The 18,850-nt window shown below is 40.3% G+C and overlaps 1 long non-coding RNA gene across 4 annotated transcripts in view; it reads right to left on the reverse strand.

The window, feature by feature from the left end:
• Nucleotides 1–5,709: 5,709 nt before the first annotated feature.
• Nucleotides 5,710–18,850, reverse strand: part of LOC103348112 (uncharacterized) — a 209,379-nt gene continuing 196,238 nt past the window's right edge. For 2 of the 4 annotated variants that reach the window (XR_011389294.1, XR_011389297.1), the window contains one exon: nt 9,160–9,584. This is a non-coding gene — a long non-coding RNA (uncharacterized lncRNA). Of the gene's footprint in view, nt 6,946–9,159; nt 9,585–17,186; nt 17,474–18,850 lie in introns of those variants that run through there. The other 2 variants (XR_011389296.1, XR_011389295.1) reach the window with 2 other exon arrangements.

The raw sequence follows: 18,850 nt of genomic DNA on the forward strand, positions 1-18,850 counted from the left end.
GTTAGTTCAAGACGATGACTGAGTATTGCCTGTTCACTTTTTTTTTTTAAAGATTTATTTATTTATTTGAAAGAGTTACACAGAGAGAGGAGAGGCAGAGAGAGAGGTCTTCCATCCGATGGTTCACTCCCCAATTGGCCACAATGGCCAGAGCTGTGCTGATTCGAAGCCAGGAGCCAGGAGTTTCTTCCAGGTCTCCCACATGGGTGCAGGGGCCCAAGCACTTGGGCCATCTTCTACTGATTTCCCAGGCCATAGCAGAGAGCTGAATCAGAAGAGGAGCAGCCGGGACTAGAACCCATTTGGGATGCTGGTGCTTCAGGCCAGGGCGTTAACCTGCTGCGTCACAGTGCCGGCCCCGCCTGTTCACTTTTGAACACATACACCTTACTGATGATCTCAACAACAGTGCTGTCATTAAGTGGTGGATGAAAAGTAAGTAAGCTCAAAAGATAAGAGCTCAAAAGATAGTAAGCTCAAAAGATAGGAGGGAAGGGACTGAGATAACATATATGAATAGATTTTTTGAGGAATTTTACCAGAAAAGGAAGGAGAGAAATGGAGCCATTTAGGGACTAATTCTCAAAGATGAGGGCATGTTGATCATCGTGATAACAGTACTTACACAATTGTCATGGAGAAGGCACTATCATGAGAAACTGTATGGCATATAAGGAAGAGCAGGGAATGCTAATCAGGGCCCCAAATAGATAATGAGCATCAGTAGAGAAAGTCGGAATGTTTTATGTATTGAGATTGCTGACTTTTACTGCAGGTAGGAAAGGGAACATCGTGGGTGGTTCAGGAACAACTGGAACACTGAAAACCCAAGAACAGGAGAATGGAAGAGGTGTTTGTGAAGTCAGCAGAAACTAACCACGGAAGGTAGCTGAACATTGCAATCTATGGGCTTGGGAGATATGCCAGAAAAGAAAGCCCAGGCTCAAATAGTAGAAAACTAGTCTGAGGAATTTTAAATTTATCTTCCGTCTTGAGGAGCCTGAAAGTTTTGAGCACGACAGAGAATAATCCTATCTATGCTTCAGGAAGGTAATTCTGACAGCTGCGTGGACAGTGAGTTGTGTGTGAAACACAACCGGGATGTGGAAGGTCTTCAAAACCAGATTGGGGAACTTGGATTTGATCAGATAGGCAAAGGGAGCTACTTATTAGTTTTAAAATAGAAGGACATGAAGACAGCAGTGTTTTGTCCTTCAAAATTAAACTGGAAGTGATTTACAAGATGGATTAAAGTGGTGACAAATTGGAAACTGCTGATGTGCCTGGCTTTTCCCCTGGAATTTTCCTTGCCAGTTAGTGAAAATATCTAGTTTCTTTTACGGAAAATCTGACTTTCTTGCTTTAGGCTTTTCCTAGTGCTTTAGTTAAAAAGAAATATTACAGAGGAAGCATAGGCAAGGTATAATCTACATGGTGTCAGGTAAAGACTTAGATTCTCATACATGGTATCTCAAAAAGTTCCTGGAAAATGTGATTAAAAGACAAGTTATTTTGGGGCAAAAATTTTAAATCTATGAGTAGGTTATTTATTTATTTATTTTAAATTCATTTGAGAGGCAGAGCTACAGACTAAGAGAGAGAGAGAGAGAGAGAGAGAGAGGTCTTATATCTGTTGGTTCACTCCCCAGTGGCCACAATGGCTCAGCTGAACCCATTCAAAGCCAGGAGCCAGGAGTTTCTTCCAGGTCTCCCACATGGGTGCAGGGGCCCAAGCCCTTCAGCCACCCTCCACTGCTTTTTGCTGGCCTCAAGCAGAGAGCTGGATTGGTAGAGGAGCAGCTGGGACATGAACTGGCACCCATATGGGATGCCAGGACCACAGGTGGAGGCTTAGCCCACTAAGCCGTAGCACTGACCCCAAGTGTTTTATAATACATATTTGTCATGCATTTTTGAAGACCTCTTCATGTGCATAGATTTAAAAAATTTTTGCAACAAAATAAACTTACCTTCTATTTCCATTTTCCATGAACTCTGTGAAGTACCCTCGTGTGTTTATCAATATTTATGGAAAACAACAATAAAAAGCCATTTCAGCCTATAAGAAGTTTTTAATTTAGTGAGAGTGGCAAGCTGTAGACTGAAGTAATTGTAGCAGCATATGAGAATGTCTGCAGGAATGCTTCTGGGAGTCCAAGGGAGGCAGTAACTCCCTGCTAGAGGGTAACACTTGACCACCTTTAACTGAAAAGATGTTCAGCTGCCTAAGAAAAGAGGAAGGAATGTTTTAGGCAGGGGGAGGAGCAGGCACCCAGGTGTGGCTTTGAGAAAAGCATAGTGTGGGAGCCAGCACTGTGGCTTAGCAGGTAAAGCCCTGGCTCTAGTGCCGGATTCTCATATGGACATCGGTTCAAGTCCCGCCTGCTCCACTTCCAATTCAGCTCTCTGCTAATGGCCTGAGAAAGCAGTGTAAGATGGCCCAAGCGCTTGGGCCCCCGCACCCATGTGGGAGACCTGGAAGGAGTTTCTGGCTCCTGGCTTTGAATCGGCCCCACTTATTTGGGGAGTAAATCAGCAGATGGAAGACCTCTCTCTGTCTTCCTCTACCTCTGTAACTCTGCCTTTCAAATAAATGAATAATTTTTTTTTAATTTTTTATTATTTTTTGACAGGCAGAGTTAGACAGTGAGAGAGACAGAGAGAAAGGTCTTCCTTCCGTTGGTTCACAGCCCAAATGGCCGCTACGGCCAGCGTGCTGGCCAATCCAAAGCCAGGAGCCAGGTACTTCTTCCTGGTCTCCCATGTGGGTGCAGGGCCCAAGCACTTGGGCCACAGCAGAGAGCTGGACTGGAAGAGGAGCAACCGTGACAGAACTGGCGCCCCAACCGGGACTAGAACCCGGTGTGCCGGCACCGCAGGCAGAGGATTAGCCTAGTGAGCCACTGCACCGGCCAATTTTTTTTTCTTTAAAAAGCATAGTATGATCAGACTTTGAGAGGGTCTTTATGTTAAGAGGATAGTGTGGGTGCTGTCAAGTGACACAACATGAGAATGCATTGAGGGGTCAGGGCCAAACTGTTGAAACCTTTGTGGGCTACTTTGAAGAGTCTGAATACTGAATACTGAAGACCAGTGGCTCTTTTTTTTTTTTTTTAAGACTTATTTTATTTATTTGAAAGAGGTACAGAGAGAGAGAGAGAGAGAGAGGTCGTCCATATGCTGGTTCACTCCCCAAATGGTCACAATGGCTGGAGCTGAGCTGATCCGAAATCAGGAACCAGGAGCATCTTCCAGGTAGCCCATGTGGGTGCAGGGGCCCAAGGACTTGGGCCATTCTCTACTGCTTTCTCAGGTGCCTTAGCAAGGAGGTGGACCAGAAGTGGAGCATCCGGGACTCGCTGACCCAACATTGTTTTCCTGTTGACTCTTTTAATCTGTCCTCTTTGCACACCTGCCTGTTTGTATTTTGGAGCTCTGATCATCTCTCAAGACTATTGCATTAGTCTCTGTGCTCCTGATCCTGCTTGGCTTACCCTATCATCTGGGTTACCTAAATCAGAGCTATGCCTATTACTGGCTGTATTATGTTCCCCACAGATTCATATGTTTATGTCCTTACACTCAGTAACTCAGAAAGTGCCTGTATGTGAGGATAGTATTTAAAGAGGCAATTAAGTTAAAATGAAGTTATTAGGATGGGCTCTAATCCAATGTAATTGGTGTCCTCATAAGAAAAGGAGTTTAAGACACAGATATACACAGACCATGTGAAGACACTGGGAGAGGATGAACATTTGTAAATCAAGGAGAGAGTTCTTGGAAGTAAGAACACTCTCTCATCTTAGTCTTGAACTTCCAGCATCCAGAATTCGAAGAAAGTAAATTGCTGTTTAAGCAAATCATCCATGGTACTTTTTTATGCAGCTCTGGTAAAGTAATATACTCTGCCACTTCCCAATTTGTACAGTAAAAACTCAAAACCTCTTCCCACATAATATAAAGTTCTTCAGGATCTTATCTCATCAGAACATTTTACCCCTTCCACACACTCAACCAATCATCATGTTTATTTCTTCAATAATTCTTCCATCTAAAATGTGCCTTTGCCCCCTCTCACCCTGCTGACCACCTTTTCCTTTGGTAAGACTCGGATGATACATTATCTTTCCTATTCTGTGTTTTCCTTTAGGGAACACATCTGTCATAATCCCTCCCTCTTCCTGCCTGTCTCTACTGGCAGCAAACTTTTACCTCAAGAGTCTAACTTTTTGTTTTAAGATGTTGGTTTCCTCCTACTAGCTTGTAAGCTTCTTGGTAATAATTGCTGTCATTACAGGTCCAGTTCCTGCCTCAGGACCTTGCATACAATAAATAATCAATGTTCTAGAAATGAAGGAATGTGCATGGAGCTTGCATAATCAGAACTATGTGTTCTTGAAAAAAATCAACCCATATGTTGCAATAGTCTAATGAATACCTATCTCTGCTATGATAGGTACATATTTTAATGATCAAAATGCTCATGTCTGCTAATTGAATATCTCTCTTAGACATTTCCAGATTATACTAACAGTTTAAATTCATTTGCTCTTTTTATATACTGCTGGCAGAGAACCGTTTTATTTATTTGAGAGAGACTGTGTACACTTTCATCTACTGGGTGACGGGACATACCTGCAACACTTCAGGCTGGGCTAGGTCTTCTGTGTGGATGGCAGAGATCCAAGTACTTGAGCTGTTACCTTCTGCCTCCCGGGGTACACATTAGCAGGATGCTGGAATCAGGTTAGGACCTGGGACTTAAACCTAGACACCCCTGTATGGACTGCAGGTTCCTCAACTGATGTCAACTACTACACCAAATGCCCAACCCGTATTGTGCTTTATTAAGTCTGCCTTCTTTAGTTATATTTCTGGTTCACTCACTCGACACCAATTCTGCACCAGAGTCTTATGTTCTGATGGTTAAACTACAACTAGGCAGATGATACAGCTGCACAAACCAACAGTTATGCTAAAGTATGTGAAGTACAGTCATGGAGGTGTACGTGAAGTATTAACAGAGTGGTTGATTAGACTGAAAGCATAGACGCATCTTAGATCTTGCTGTTTTCCAGGTCTTTCTGTTGGTGGTGTTGCTGTTGCAGCATAATGATTATTGCTTAGTGTATCTTCAGAAGATGACTTTTTCCTGACCTTATTCCCTCGCTCTGGAGGGACCTTATTGGAACACCCTATGTACTGATTACACCTAAGGCCTGGGTGAGAATTTCCAGAAGCCTCAGTCCTGCTGTCATTCTCATTACAGAATCACACAGAGAGAAGTTGCCTTTGGACGACTTTAATCCCCTTCTTTCTTCACTTACCACCTCATATAAAGCTACGATTGACAGCTAATTCCACTCTAGCTCTGAGAGCTTGTAATATGTGAAGGGAGGGATATTAGGAAAAGTGAACCATCACTGTTCTTTCTCATCTGTCCCCAACGCTGGACCTGGAATGTGGCCACCCTATTGTCTGCGGGAATGTAGTAATTCCCAGTAATTGGGACTATCTCAGAGAAATCTGAGAGAATTGTGATGAATCTAGGAGAGTTGACAAGGTAATATAAACCACTAGCTGTTTCAGAACATAATTAAACATCTATGTATCTGTTTAAGTTCTTTTGATCTTGTACATCTTTTATAGAATATTCTTTGTTATCTGTCTTTAAAAAAATCCCTGCAGGGCAAACAGACTACCACCCAGTTACCAGAGCACTGTTGTTGGTTTAATACACTTATAGAAAGAAATACAGTTATATTGAAACGCATTATAGGTTTTTAATAATGACACATTGTTGGTGAACACATCCTCTTGGGTGGTAACAACTACCTCCAATTATCTGAACAAAAATATTAATATTTATTTGAAAAGCAGGGTGTGGAAAATATTGGCTCTTTAAGAAAGTAATTTTAACATACATTTTCCATGTTATGCTTAAGTTATATATCTCAAGAAATTGTTAGGGTCAGTTAGCTATGTAGGAATTAAAGTAGCCGTTTATGTACAACAAATTACTTCTAATCTAGCCAAAAAATAAATAGTAGGTGTTGAGGGTATATAGAGGTCCAGGCAGAACTTTCAGCCTCAAACCTCAACAGGAAAACAGTTTTCTGGGGACTCCAGCGGTCCAAAGCAGCAGAAATAGCTGGCAGGATAGAAATACTGTTCACAGGTGAGGTAAGCCCTTTGTTATATTATACTTGATCTGTTTACACATCTGTCTCTTCCAATTAACTATGAGTTCTCCAAGGTCAGGAATAAGGTTAATTTATAGCTCTATCCCACATATCTTGTGGGGACAGTAAAGAAAAAGGAAAAGAGGCCTGAAGAAAGCTCCAAAAGGGAATAAAAAGTGGGACTCGTGAAAAGAAACTTGACTATTTTAATATCATGTCAACCTAACGTAATGATGAGAGACTACGTGCATGACTAGAGAAGTCTTCCCTGACTTCTCTACTTAGAAAGACATCCCCAGATTCTCATCACGTTGTTTATTTTCTTCCCGTGGTTAGAATAGTCTATAACATCTTTGAACATTTAATTACCAAGTTACATCCACCCTCTCACCTCCAGGTAGTTCCTAGAATGCAGGACTCCAACCTGTGGTCTTACTCATTATTGCCCAGTAAGTATTTGTTTCTCAGCAACTATTTGCTTTGTGAATCTTTGGATGAATTACTAAGTGTGATACAGGCCAAATGCATTTGTATCCTGGAAATTTCATACAGGATAGAAAGAGCATACTTCTTAGCATACAGTGGGCAGAGGGGAAGTGGAAATATTCACGAAGAACAGGAACATGCCTTGAATTCTGGTGTTTGAGCTCTGAGAGGCCAGTCTCCCCCTTCCACTCTTCTAAGAATCGAAGGGAATCAACCTCATGTGAGTGGAGGAAGGTACCTGTGTTAGTAGTATTATCTTCGACATCCTCTCTGAGTCCTGGAGACAGGAAATGAAGAAATTGCACCAAGAGCTGACCACTTATGTTTATCAGAAGTATACCGTACCTAGGGTGGGTATCTGGCACAGCAGTTAAGATGCTGCGTGTGATGCCTGCCTCCTTTATCAGAGTGCCTGGATTTGAGTCCTGGCTCTGCTTATGATACTGGCTTCCTGCTAATGCACACCCCAGGAGACACCAGATGATGGCTCAAGTGATTGAGTCCCATGAAATCCAAATTGAGTTCCTAGCTCCCAGTGTTTGGGGAATGAAATTGCACATGGGCGATCTCTGTCTCTATTTTTCCCTCTCAAATAAAATAAATATTTTTAAAAGCTCATTATTTAAAAAATTATTTTGTACCTACACATGACAAGAACCAAGCGAAGCCAGCAAGACACAAAGATGCCTAAGAAGAAAGTTGAAGGGCAGCAGCAGTTCCAGACCTACTGTCAGCTCACAGATGCTGGGAGAGATTCATGTACTAGCTTCATCAGCTGGCTTTGTCTCTCCATCTCGTTTACATTTTACAAAAATTTTCTTTTAAAATCATCTCTTTTTTACTTTCCATTCCTTTTAATGCATCATGTGTTATGTTAATTCGCAATTATTTTCCGTTTGGTTTCATCTTTGCTTCTGAAATGATATTTCCTTTTATTCCTAACTCCTTCCTGAGTTCTGTCATGTCAATATTGAGCATTTATAATTCTGCCTTACAATATTCTTCCATGACTTGAATCATTTCCTTAACATTTTTAAGCATGTTTTTAAAAAGCAAGCTAGAGTTTTGAGCTATGTGGTGGGCACATCTGCTTGGCCTATCTTCCTTGGCTTTGCAGATGTCAGTTTGCTCTTTATTTTTTTCTGACAATAATTTCATATGGAATTTTCCCTACAGACTCTCTTGGTGCTCATTTCTATGGAAAATTGGTCTTTTCTGGATTTTTGCAATGAGGCAAAGTGTAGTTAACCTTTTCTGACTTCAACAAGCTCTCTCTTCTGTTGATTTTGTTCAGTGGTCTCAACCTTGGTGGCTCTCGTCGTGAGACTCCCTGAGCATGTGTCCAGTTGTCCCACTGCTTTTGAGATTTTATGCTCACAGCAACCAGCAGCTTCTGTTCCTCTGTGGTGGCCATGTCCAGATGGCAGCAGCCAGAGTCCAAGTTTTGTAGTCATTGGAGGGTTTCATCGCTCTTGTCCCTATAGACAAAGTGTTCCCTCCGATGGGGACCATGCATTGTGAGGCACTGCACCTTGAGCAGCAGTCTGTGCCCAGGACCTCTAAGAGAACCCCTCCCCATGCCTGCATCTGCTCTCACCTGCTGGCAGCAATCTCTGAGCCTCTGCTAGCTACTGTCCTTGACAATCTGTGACTGTGGGAGAGGGAGGTTTGCTCCAACCTGCTAGTATTTTGAGTCTCTTAGCTTTGTTGCAAATGTTGTCCAGGTATTTTGGCTTCACCTTCTTGAAGCTATGTGCCTGTTTGTGTAGGAATTCAGAGACTGACAACATGAGCTACTGCCATTCTTCTGGAATCCTCGATACCTGCATTTAAAGCTGAGACAAACCTGGAACTGAACATAGGTGACCTTACAGTCAGGCTCTTTGAACAGTCCTAAATATTCAACAGATGCATCATCCCAATGTGTCCCTATCATTCCCTCCCAATTAGGAAGTTATTTCTGCTTAACTTTTCCATTTTGTCCTCATCCTCCATTTTTGGCTTAAGCAATGCTTTAATATGCACATGTGACCACACCAAAGGTATTCTGTACAGAGTAAATCTTAAACTCCTTGGCAAGGCATGCAAGATCCTCCACAACTAGGCCTTTCTTCGTCTTTGGAAAGGCTTCCCACCACTTAGCCTTCAAACTCAGGGCATTAGTCATATTGGACTGCTTGTGGTCATGTATGTACATGGCAATTCGGGCCTCAATGCTTTTGTGTGTGTGTGTGTGTGTGTGTTTTGTTTTTGCTGTTGTTGCGTCTTACTGTATGCCTGGAATGGCTTTCCCTCTTGTTTCTATGGCTACTTCTTATTGAACATTCCAGACTTAACTGACCTTCTCTGAAATCACATAGCATCTAGTACTTACTTTTATCTTGTCATTTATCAGGTAAAATGTATATGCGATCTGATAAAGTACCCATCTTCTCCACTTGACAGTAAACTAGGGAACATACATGGGTACTTTGAAACGCTTATGGGAAAATGGAATTAAAAGATAACTTTATTTTGGTGCAAACAGTTTGGAAATCTGTGAACAGTTTTGTCATAATATGTATCTTCTATAAACATTTTGAAAATCCCTCGTATCTTATTCACCTTTGTGTTCCAGCATCAAGCACAGTGCCTAGCATATAGCTAATAGATTCTATGTCTTTTCTGAGGTTTTCACCTCTCTTAGTAGTTTAACCATGTTGAATTTCATTCACCACCTTGATATATTGAAAGCAAAATGTCTCTGTGCTGATGACTCCTGAATTCTTCTCTCTGACACAGGCATCTCTTCTGAGCTCTGGATTACTTATTCAACTCTTGGGTAACATCTGCTCTTGTGTGTCTCTCAAGAACACAACATCAAGATCCAGCTCTGGACTAGTGTTCCCTTTCTTGATCGATGGCAAGCTGTCACCCCTGCCAGGAAATCAGAGTCATGTTAACCCATTCTGTTTTGTAAATTCTGAAGCATCACATCTTTTTTATTCCATCTTCCTAGACTCTCTCAGCTTCATCCTTTTCTCTCCTTCTCCACTGTCACTGCACCAATTGGAGCCATATTATTTGTCCCCTGAAGCTATTGAAAACAGATTCCTAACTGTAATCCTGTGTCCACTCTGACTTCCTCTAATCTATTTTATATCTGACAGGCAAAATTGTGGTTTGAAAAATGAGAACCTGGTTATATTATCCTCTGCTTAAAAGTGATACAAAGCTTTTCAGTGGTTTTAGCATGTAGTCTGAAACTCCTCAGGTTGTCCTCTAAGTTACTGTTCTTCAGTTTGCTCAGTGAATTCTGCAAGTTCCTCAAATTCAACCAGCTTCTTGCCATCACACAGTGATGCTGTTTCCTCTGCCTAAATGCTTCTCCCTGTCTTCCTTCCCCTACATTAAGCCAAATCCACACCTTACCTTTAAATGTAGTAAATATTTCTTTGCTATTCTTCGTAGTATGCATGCCTAAACAATATAGTTTTGCTTGCTTTTTGAATATTACATAAATGAAATCACACATAAGGATACGTACAGTATCCTTATGTGACTTATATTTTCTGTTCAACATTATGTTTGAAGGATTCATCCATGTTGCTAAATATTTTTGTTTGTTAATTTTCATTGCTTTAAAATATTTCATATTTCAGGAAAATCTGTTCTGGAGGTGATGAACTTTGGGGTTTCCAGGCTGGGGCTACAATGGGCTATGAATGGTGCTGCCATGGACCTTCTTGTCCATGTTTCTGTTTACCCATTTCTTGAGGGTTTATACCTATGAACTTTGGCAGTTGGTGCCAAACTATTTTCTAAAGTGAACATTCAAGCTTTCACCCCTACTAAGAGAATATGGGAGTCCATATTGCTACACATCCTGACCAATACTTGTTAATTTATGCTGTTCTGTTGGAGGCGTATTTTGCATACAGTTATTAACTATAAATTTTTTATAAAATAATAGTATGGCAATATATTGTCAAATGTTTCCAAAAGTTGCCACAACAAAAACTCCTACCACAGTGCCCTTCTGCGATATGACTTTGTAGCCCCTCCATTTACAAAACAGACTTTGTGTCTTTTCCCTCTAAATATGACTGGCGCTATGACTTGCTTTGACTTCTGACTAAAGTTTTCAGAAGTCTGGCAGCCTTCACTTTTGTTCTCATGGGATCCAGCCACCATGTAAATAAGCTCAGGCTAGACTGCTGAATGATGGAGAGATTATGGAGGAAGAGAGAGGCCAAGTCAGCCCCTAGCTATTCCAACCATCCCAGCTAAGATGCCAGATACATGAGGGAGGTCACCACAGGCATTCCAGGCTCAGTCAAGCCTTCAGCTGAATGAAGCTGCACGGGTAACTCCAGTCAGTACTTTGTAAAGAAATAATAAGGGTTGTTATTTTCAAGACACGAAGTTGTGGAGATTTTGTTATGTGGCAAAAGGTAGCGGAATCACAAAATATCAAAAGCCTTCAACATCCTTATACACACTGTGTCTGTTTCTTTCTTTTAAGTATCTCCCATTCAAGTACTAACCAGGCCCAACCCCACTTAGCCTCCGAGATCAGATGAGATTGGGCATGTTTAGGGTGATATGGCTGTAGACTCATTTAACTAGCTTAAAGAAATATTTTAGGGCCTGGCATTGTGGTACAGTAACTAAAACTGCTGCCTGTGATGCCAGCAACATATTTGGATGCTGGTTCCTGTCCCTGCTACTTCACTTCTGATCTAACTCCCTGCTAATGACCTGGGAAAACAACAGATGCTTGTCCAAGCGCTTGGGCCCCTGCTACCCAGGTGGAGACCCAGATGGGGCTCCTGGCTTCTGGCTTCAGCCTGGCCCAGCTCTGGCCATTGTGTTCATTTGCGGAGTGAACCAGCTGATGGAAAATCTCTTTTCCTCTCTCTCTGTCTCTCCCTCTCTATCTGTAACACTGCCTTTGAAATAAATAAATAAATACATTTTTTTAAAAAGAAATATTTTAAAATGCCATTAGAAGTATGCACAAAATGTTGATTGCAATGTTATTTATATTTTTAAAGTATAAATAAATTGTTTAAAATTTAAAGTAGATTGTAATAAAATAAATTATGATACATTCATGATATAAAACACTATATAGGGGCCAGCGCCGTGGCTCACTAGGTTAATCCTCCGCCTGTGGTGCTGGTATTCCATATGGGCACCAGGTTCTAGTCCTGGTTGCTCCTCTTCCAGTCCAGCTCTCTGCTGTGGCCCGGGAAGGCAGTGGAGGATGGTCCAAGTGCTTGGGCCCCTGCACCCGTGTGGGATATCAGAGGAAGCACCTGGCTCCTGGGTTTGGATCAGCGCAGCGCCGGCTGTGGCGGCCATTTGGGGAGTGAACCAATGGAAGGAAGACATTTCTCTCTGTCTCTCTCTCTCACTGTCTAACTCTATCTGTCAAATAAAAAAAAAATAAAAAAATATAAAAAAACCTATACAGACAAAATTATATTGAAAAATTTTCTCTGAAAATTTTATTGAGAGAGAGAGAGAGAGGTTCTCATCTATTGGTTCACTCCCCCAATACCTGCAAAGCTCCACCCCCCCTCCTCACCTCCAACCGCCCCCACTCCCAGGCTGGGGTCAAAGTCAGGAGCCAGGAACACAAGCCAGGTTTTCCATATTGAGGGCAGTTTCTTGAGCCATCACTGTTGCTTCCCAGGGTCTGCATTAGCTGGAAGGTAGACTCAGGAGCCAGAGCCAGGAATCACACTCAGGTACTCCCATGTGGGACAAGGGCTTCCTAACTGCTAGGCTAAATATTTGCCCCCAAAAGATTTTTAGTGACAGTGGAAAATATTGAAGAAAAATAAGTGGTAATGGATACACACACACACACACATTTATCCAATTCATTTCATTCCTGGCCTGTTAAAAAATTGTACAGTGAAAAAGAATACTAGGAAATATAATTACATTAACAATGGTTTGGGATTGAAAATTTTTCCCAATTCTTTGCAAGTTTTATTTATTACTTATATAAGGAGAGAACAGAAATTGTTGTTGCTTTTGAAGTAGGAGAAAATTTGCTATCAAATTTGACATGCTCTGAAGGAGGAAATGTGCCTACAGTTTGTCATACAGGCTGTGGCACTCTACTTCCCCTGGTGGCAGGCAGTTCCAATTTCAGGAGCAGACCTGAAGGCTGGTTTCTCAATCTTTATTTTTTATATTAATTAAAGAAAAAGAAATCCCACTGTTTTTTTTTCTTGGAATTACTTTATAAGAGAAGGGGCATTTCAAGTTGTAAAGGTAGGAAGAACAAAATAAAGGACTTTATGAATAACTTAGTGTGGTCTTTTTTAATTTTCATTTTGCTATAGATTGTAGGAAACTTTATTTGGTAGGCTCTGGCCCAAAGAAAGAAATAATAGTGCTAAACCTTAAAATTACAGAGGGAAAGCAAATGGCAACTATACTTGTATTCCAGCTCAGTAGAAAGCTGTTAGGTTTCCTCATGAACTTATCGTTAAGGTGGTGAGGAATAGAACTTCTAGAGCCATTAGTCAAGTTGGCTTTCTTACTAGGGCAGAGTTTCTCTGAATGAAGGTACTTATGAAATAATGTTTTAAAGAGACCGAATCTCAGACCCGTTGATTCTGAATCTCTGGGCTTGTGGCCTAGGGATCTACATTTTTAACAACATCCTCGGGAATCTTTTGCACCTAAACTTGAAGGAAACATTGTCTTTCCTAGATTTTCTATCCTGACCTGGTTGGTGGTTACATAGCTGTAACATACATGTCAACTTCTCTATCTTAATCTTGCTGGTGGTTACATGGCTATAAAATATATATGTAAATATTTATCAAGAAATACAATTATAAATTTCACAAAAGCTATACCTCATTAAAAAGTAAAATGAAACAAAAATGCTGGCTGTTATATAATGTTTTAGCACAATAAGTAAATTTGTTACTTGATGAATTTTGATTTATACTGATTGCCATAGTCTCAATATTTCTGTTGTACTGAGTAGACTGTTTTGCATTTTTGTCAGCAAACTTGGGCAATGGTCATTTTAGAAAGAATCTTTTACATATTTTTGGTTAAAATAGTCTTGATTTTTTGAGTGGAAAAAGAATTTTAGTTTATAGCCAAGTTTGTTTGGCTGCTGTTTAGTCTTTGATGTAGATAAAATTCACTATTTCAGATTTTTAAAATTTTCTATTTCTTTAGAAGGTTGATGATTCAAGAAAATGATACTTTCAAACCTTGTAGTCTTTGTTCTGTGAATATGAAGAAGTGAAAACTTCTGTAGAAAGAAAGAGAAGAAGGAAGGGGGGAGGCATGGAGGTGAGAAAGGAAAATACAGAAAGAAAGAAAATGGAAGAAATGACAAAATATTACTACTCGTCCTTTCAAAATACACCTACCCAAATAGCTTAAGGCATTTCACATGCTTTTATCCTTAATTACATTCCTAGCTATTTATTCTTTGATTCCCTTCTAGAACAACCTTCGTAGCTACATTACAGCTCTTGTGACGCTTTGTATTCAAGCCTGTTTTGCCATTAAGGTTTGTCTCTCGCAGCTTTCTTATTTGTAAGCACTATATGAAAGATTCAGAGTGAGGAGCAGAACACCTTTAAGAGCTGGTAGCCTCTCATTTTGATCCCTGATTTATCACACACTTTCACAATTTCATTAGTGTCAGAAGGAGGCCTCTTTTCTCTTGGAATGCTATATTCTTTGGGGATGAAGTGGTCAGTTGTTCACATGTATTGGAGTATCTCTTGAGTATTTAGCATCTGGATTCAGCCATCATCACAGTAGTAAGAGACAGAGCAGGCCAGAACTGATTCTGTACAGGAGAATAGCAGGACCAGCACCAAATCCACCATGGCTGTTTCCCTGCTATTGTGGATATATCAGTAAGGCATCTTTGTGGAATACTTCTACAGCCTTTCATTTAATTTGTATTTCTGTTACCCAGGCTAATATATACATGCAGTTAGGGAATGATTCTTATATAAGTGAATGATGTTACTACAAAATTTTCAAGAGATTGTAAGCCATAATTTTTATTTCGGTTGCAGACTGTTTTTCTCATGTACACATAATGGTATTTTTCTTTTTTTTTTCAGTAATAGTACTAACAATATTAGAAGGACTTCTGAAATATAATAAATGGCCTGTGTTTGCTCAAAAATTATTTCCTTAGCACCACGAAGAGAGACAAATTCTCAAGCTAGATGTAGCATCTGACTTATTTTGTATACATAAAAATTTTTATTATAAAAACCGTATAATGTACTTTATGAATATTAGCTTATTCACATGTTATTAACACGAGTCAATGGAGAAAGCAACGAACAGAACTAAGAGAGGGAGAGAGAGAAGGAGAGAGAGAGCTCACTCCTCAGATGTCCAGGAGCAGGGAAGTTAATCCAGAACTCCCATGTGAGTGGCAGGGACACAATTATTCGGACCATCAACTGCTGCTTCCCAAGGTATATGTCAGCAGGAAGCTGGAGTAGGAAACAGATCCAGGACTCCAGCCCAGGCACTCTGATGTGGAATGCAGGCATCCCAAGAGAAAACTTAACTGCTGTGCCAAGCACCTTCCTGCGGTGTTTGCATTCTTTTTTTTTTTTTTTTTAGATTCATTTATTTATTCGAAATGCACAGTTACAGAGAGAGAGGTGAGAGAAAGAGAGAGAGAGATATCGATCTTCCATTCACTGGTTCACTCCCCAAATTGCCTCAAAGGCCACAACGGCTGGGAATAGGTCAGACTGAAGCCAAGAACTAGGAGCCAGGAGCCTCTTCTGAGTCTCCCACATGGGTGCAGGGTCTCAAGGACTTGGGCCATCTTCCACTGCTTTCCCAGGTGCACTAGCAGGGAGCTGGATCAGAAGTGGGGCAGCCAGGACTTGAACTGGAGCCCATATGGGATGCTGGCCCTACAGAATGTGGCTTTACTTGCTATGCCACAGCACTGGCCCCTGTGTTTGTATTCTTAATCATTTACTAAAGTTATAGATATCAAGATTAAAAAAAAATGATTTGTTGAGGTATAATTGACATAATCTGTACACATTTAAAAATATATAATTTGATAAGTTTTAAAAACCATTTTTAAACATATAGCTCAGTAATGTTTAGAATATTTGAATTGTTGTGTAATAGATCTCCACAACTTTTCATGCCACAAAAGTGAATCTCTATAGCCATGAGACAACAGTTTCCTATTTCTCCCTCCCCTCAGCTCCTGGCAACCACCACCTACTTTTTGTTTCTATAAATTTTACTTCTTTAAGGACCTCATTTAACGCATGTAAATGGAATCACAAAGTATTTTTTTTATTTTGTAACTGGATTATTGCACTTAACATGATGTCCTCAAGGTTCTTCCATATTGTAGCATGTATGAGAATTTTCTTCCTTTCTAAGGGTGAATATGATTCCATTGTATGTATTTTGCTTATCCATTCATCTGTCAATGGACAGTGGGTTGCTTCTACCTCTTGGCTATTATGAAGAATGTTGTAGTGAACATGCATGTGCAACTGTATCTTTGAGAATGAGCTTTCTACTCTTTTGGATACATATCCCAAAGTAGGATTGCTGGCTCACATCTTTAGTTTTCTGAAGGAACTACTATACCGTTTATATGTTGGTTACACCATTAAATTTTTTTTATTTATTTTATTTCTTGAAGAAGGAGAGAGAGTGTATGTGAGAGAGAGGTATCGTATTCACTGGTTTATTCCCCAAATGCCTGCAACATCCAGGGCTGGTCTAGGCCAAGGCCAGGAGACAGGAACTCAATTAGAGTCACCCACATGGTGGCAGGAACCCAGTTATTTGAGCCATGACATGACCTTCATTAGCAGGAAGCTGGAATGGAGAGCACAGCTGGGATTTAAACCCAGGCATTATGGTATGGGATGCAAGTGGGCTTAACCACTATGCTATAACACCCACCCTAACTTCATGGTTTTATATTCTCATCAACAGTGCAATGAAGTTATAATTTCTGCACATCCTTATCAAGCGTTGCTATTTTCTGGTTCCTGCTAGACAGAAATGAGTGTAAGGTGATATCTTATTGCAGTTTTGATTTGCATTTGTCTATTAGTAATGTGGAGCATCTTTTTATATGCATATTGGCCACTTCATCTTCAGAGAGATGTCTGTTAAGAATTTTGCCCATTTTATAATCACATTTTTTAAAATTTGACAGATAGAGTTACAGACAGTGAGACAGAGAGAGAGAGAGACAGAGAGAAAGGTCTTCCTTCGGTTGGTTCACTCCCCAAATGGCCGCTACAGCTGGCGTTGCACCGATCCAAAGCCAGGAGCCAGGTGCTTCTTCCTGGTCTCCTATGCAGGTGCAGGGGCCCAAGTGCTTGGGCCATCCTCCACAGCCCTCCTGGGCCACAGGAGAGCTGGACTGGAAGAGGAGCAACCTGGACTAAAACCGGCGCCCATATGGGATGCCTGCGCCGCAGGCGGAGGATTAACCAAGTGAGCCATGGCGCCAGTCCCATTGGCTGCCTCTTTTTTAAAGATTTATTTATTTATTTGAAAGTCAGAGTTACAGAGAGTGGTGGGAAGTTGGAGTTACACCGGGGGTGGAAGGGTGGGGAGAGCATGGTGAGAGAGAGATTGAGAGAGAGATCTTCTACCTTCTGGTTCACTCCCAAAATAGCTGTAATGGCCGGGGCTGGATCAGGCCGATGCTAGGAGCCAGGAGCTTCTTCCAGTTTTCCCACATGGGTGCAGGGGGCCCAAGCACTTGGGCCATTTTCCGCTGCTTTCCCAGGTGCGTTAGCAGGGAGCTGGATTGGAAGTGGAGCAGCTGAGAATTGAACCATTACCCATATGGGATGCTGACATTGCATGCACTGGCTTTACTTAATACACCACAGCACTGGCCCCTACAAAATTTTTTTTTTTTTAAGAAGAAAGAAAAGTAGAGGTTGGAGAGAAAAAAATGGTGGAGACCTCTCAGAGCTGTCTTCCTTGATCTAAGTACTGCCATATCTGTTTCAATGAAACATTCTTACTTGGTCTAGATATACAGAGGCCGCTGAATTTGTATGGTTTTGATTGATTTGCTCATTTCTATTTTGTTTCTGTATGGAAATATGCTTTGCTTTTTAAATCTTTGCATTTTGATGTAAAGTAACTAATCTTCAATTATGACAAATGAGCTCTCCCATTAAGAAAATTTTCCATTGTCTTCATTTGTCACATAATCTTTACAAGATTTAGTGTAAATTTTTGAACTTTTAAAATGATCTCATGAATAACATAAGAAAAGTTATATGTGTGTGTGTGTGTGTGCACGCGCGTGTGTATACTGTTGAGTGGTAGAAAACTGTGTTGAGTATTTCTTTTCTAAACATAGTTGAAAAGTTCAGCATAAAGGAACTGTGTCTTGGGATAAGAGTCATTTTCAAGAGCATCTGGGTAATAAATCATGGGGAATTGTATTTTCAATACTTTATCATGAATAGCAATGAATCACTAGCTTTTTGATAGAGGATAATTTTTTGTAACCAGAACTCACACATCCAGTTGAGTGTAAGTCTTCCAAAGTTGTAGGTAATATACTTATTTTTCAGAACTGATTTTTGAATTGTCCTGAAGCTAACTGTTTTTAATTGTTGGCTTAAGATTATGCTCTTAAAGCTGTATATATGAAATACATGAAATTTGTTCACCTTAAATAAATTAAAAATTAAAAATCAATTTCATTTATTTGATAAACCTATCTCATTTTTAACCCAAAATTTTCATTTATTTTTCAGTTTGACCATCTATTGGACTTGAATCTGAATTGCTCCAGTTTGGTTCCAAAAATAAATGTACTTTCATGGAAAAGTAATTTGCCACCAGAAGAGGATATGCAAAAGAATATGTACATTTTCCAAAAATGATTTAAGAAACAGCATTGTTATCCAAATAAGTGTATATCCTCCTAGGGAATCTACTCTGAGAGAGACTGTTCAGAAGTATTATTTGCGACATTGTTTCCTTAACATCCTGACACAGTACAACAGAAGTAACTCAATAGAGTTATAGAATGATATATTTTACAAGGAAGAAAGTACTCTCTAGATTTTCAAATCAAGTCTTCTACTTTTACAAGTAAGGAAAGGGAAGAGTTAGACAACCTAAGTAAGTTGCAGAAGACCAACTACCTTCTTAGT

The sequence above is a fragment of the Oryctolagus cuniculus genome, chromosome 6 (assembly GCF_964237555.1).
Source record: "Oryctolagus cuniculus chromosome 6, mOryCun1.1, whole genome shotgun sequence".
In the NCBI taxonomy this organism is placed as follows: Eukaryota; Metazoa; Chordata; class Mammalia; order Lagomorpha; family Leporidae; genus Oryctolagus; species Oryctolagus cuniculus.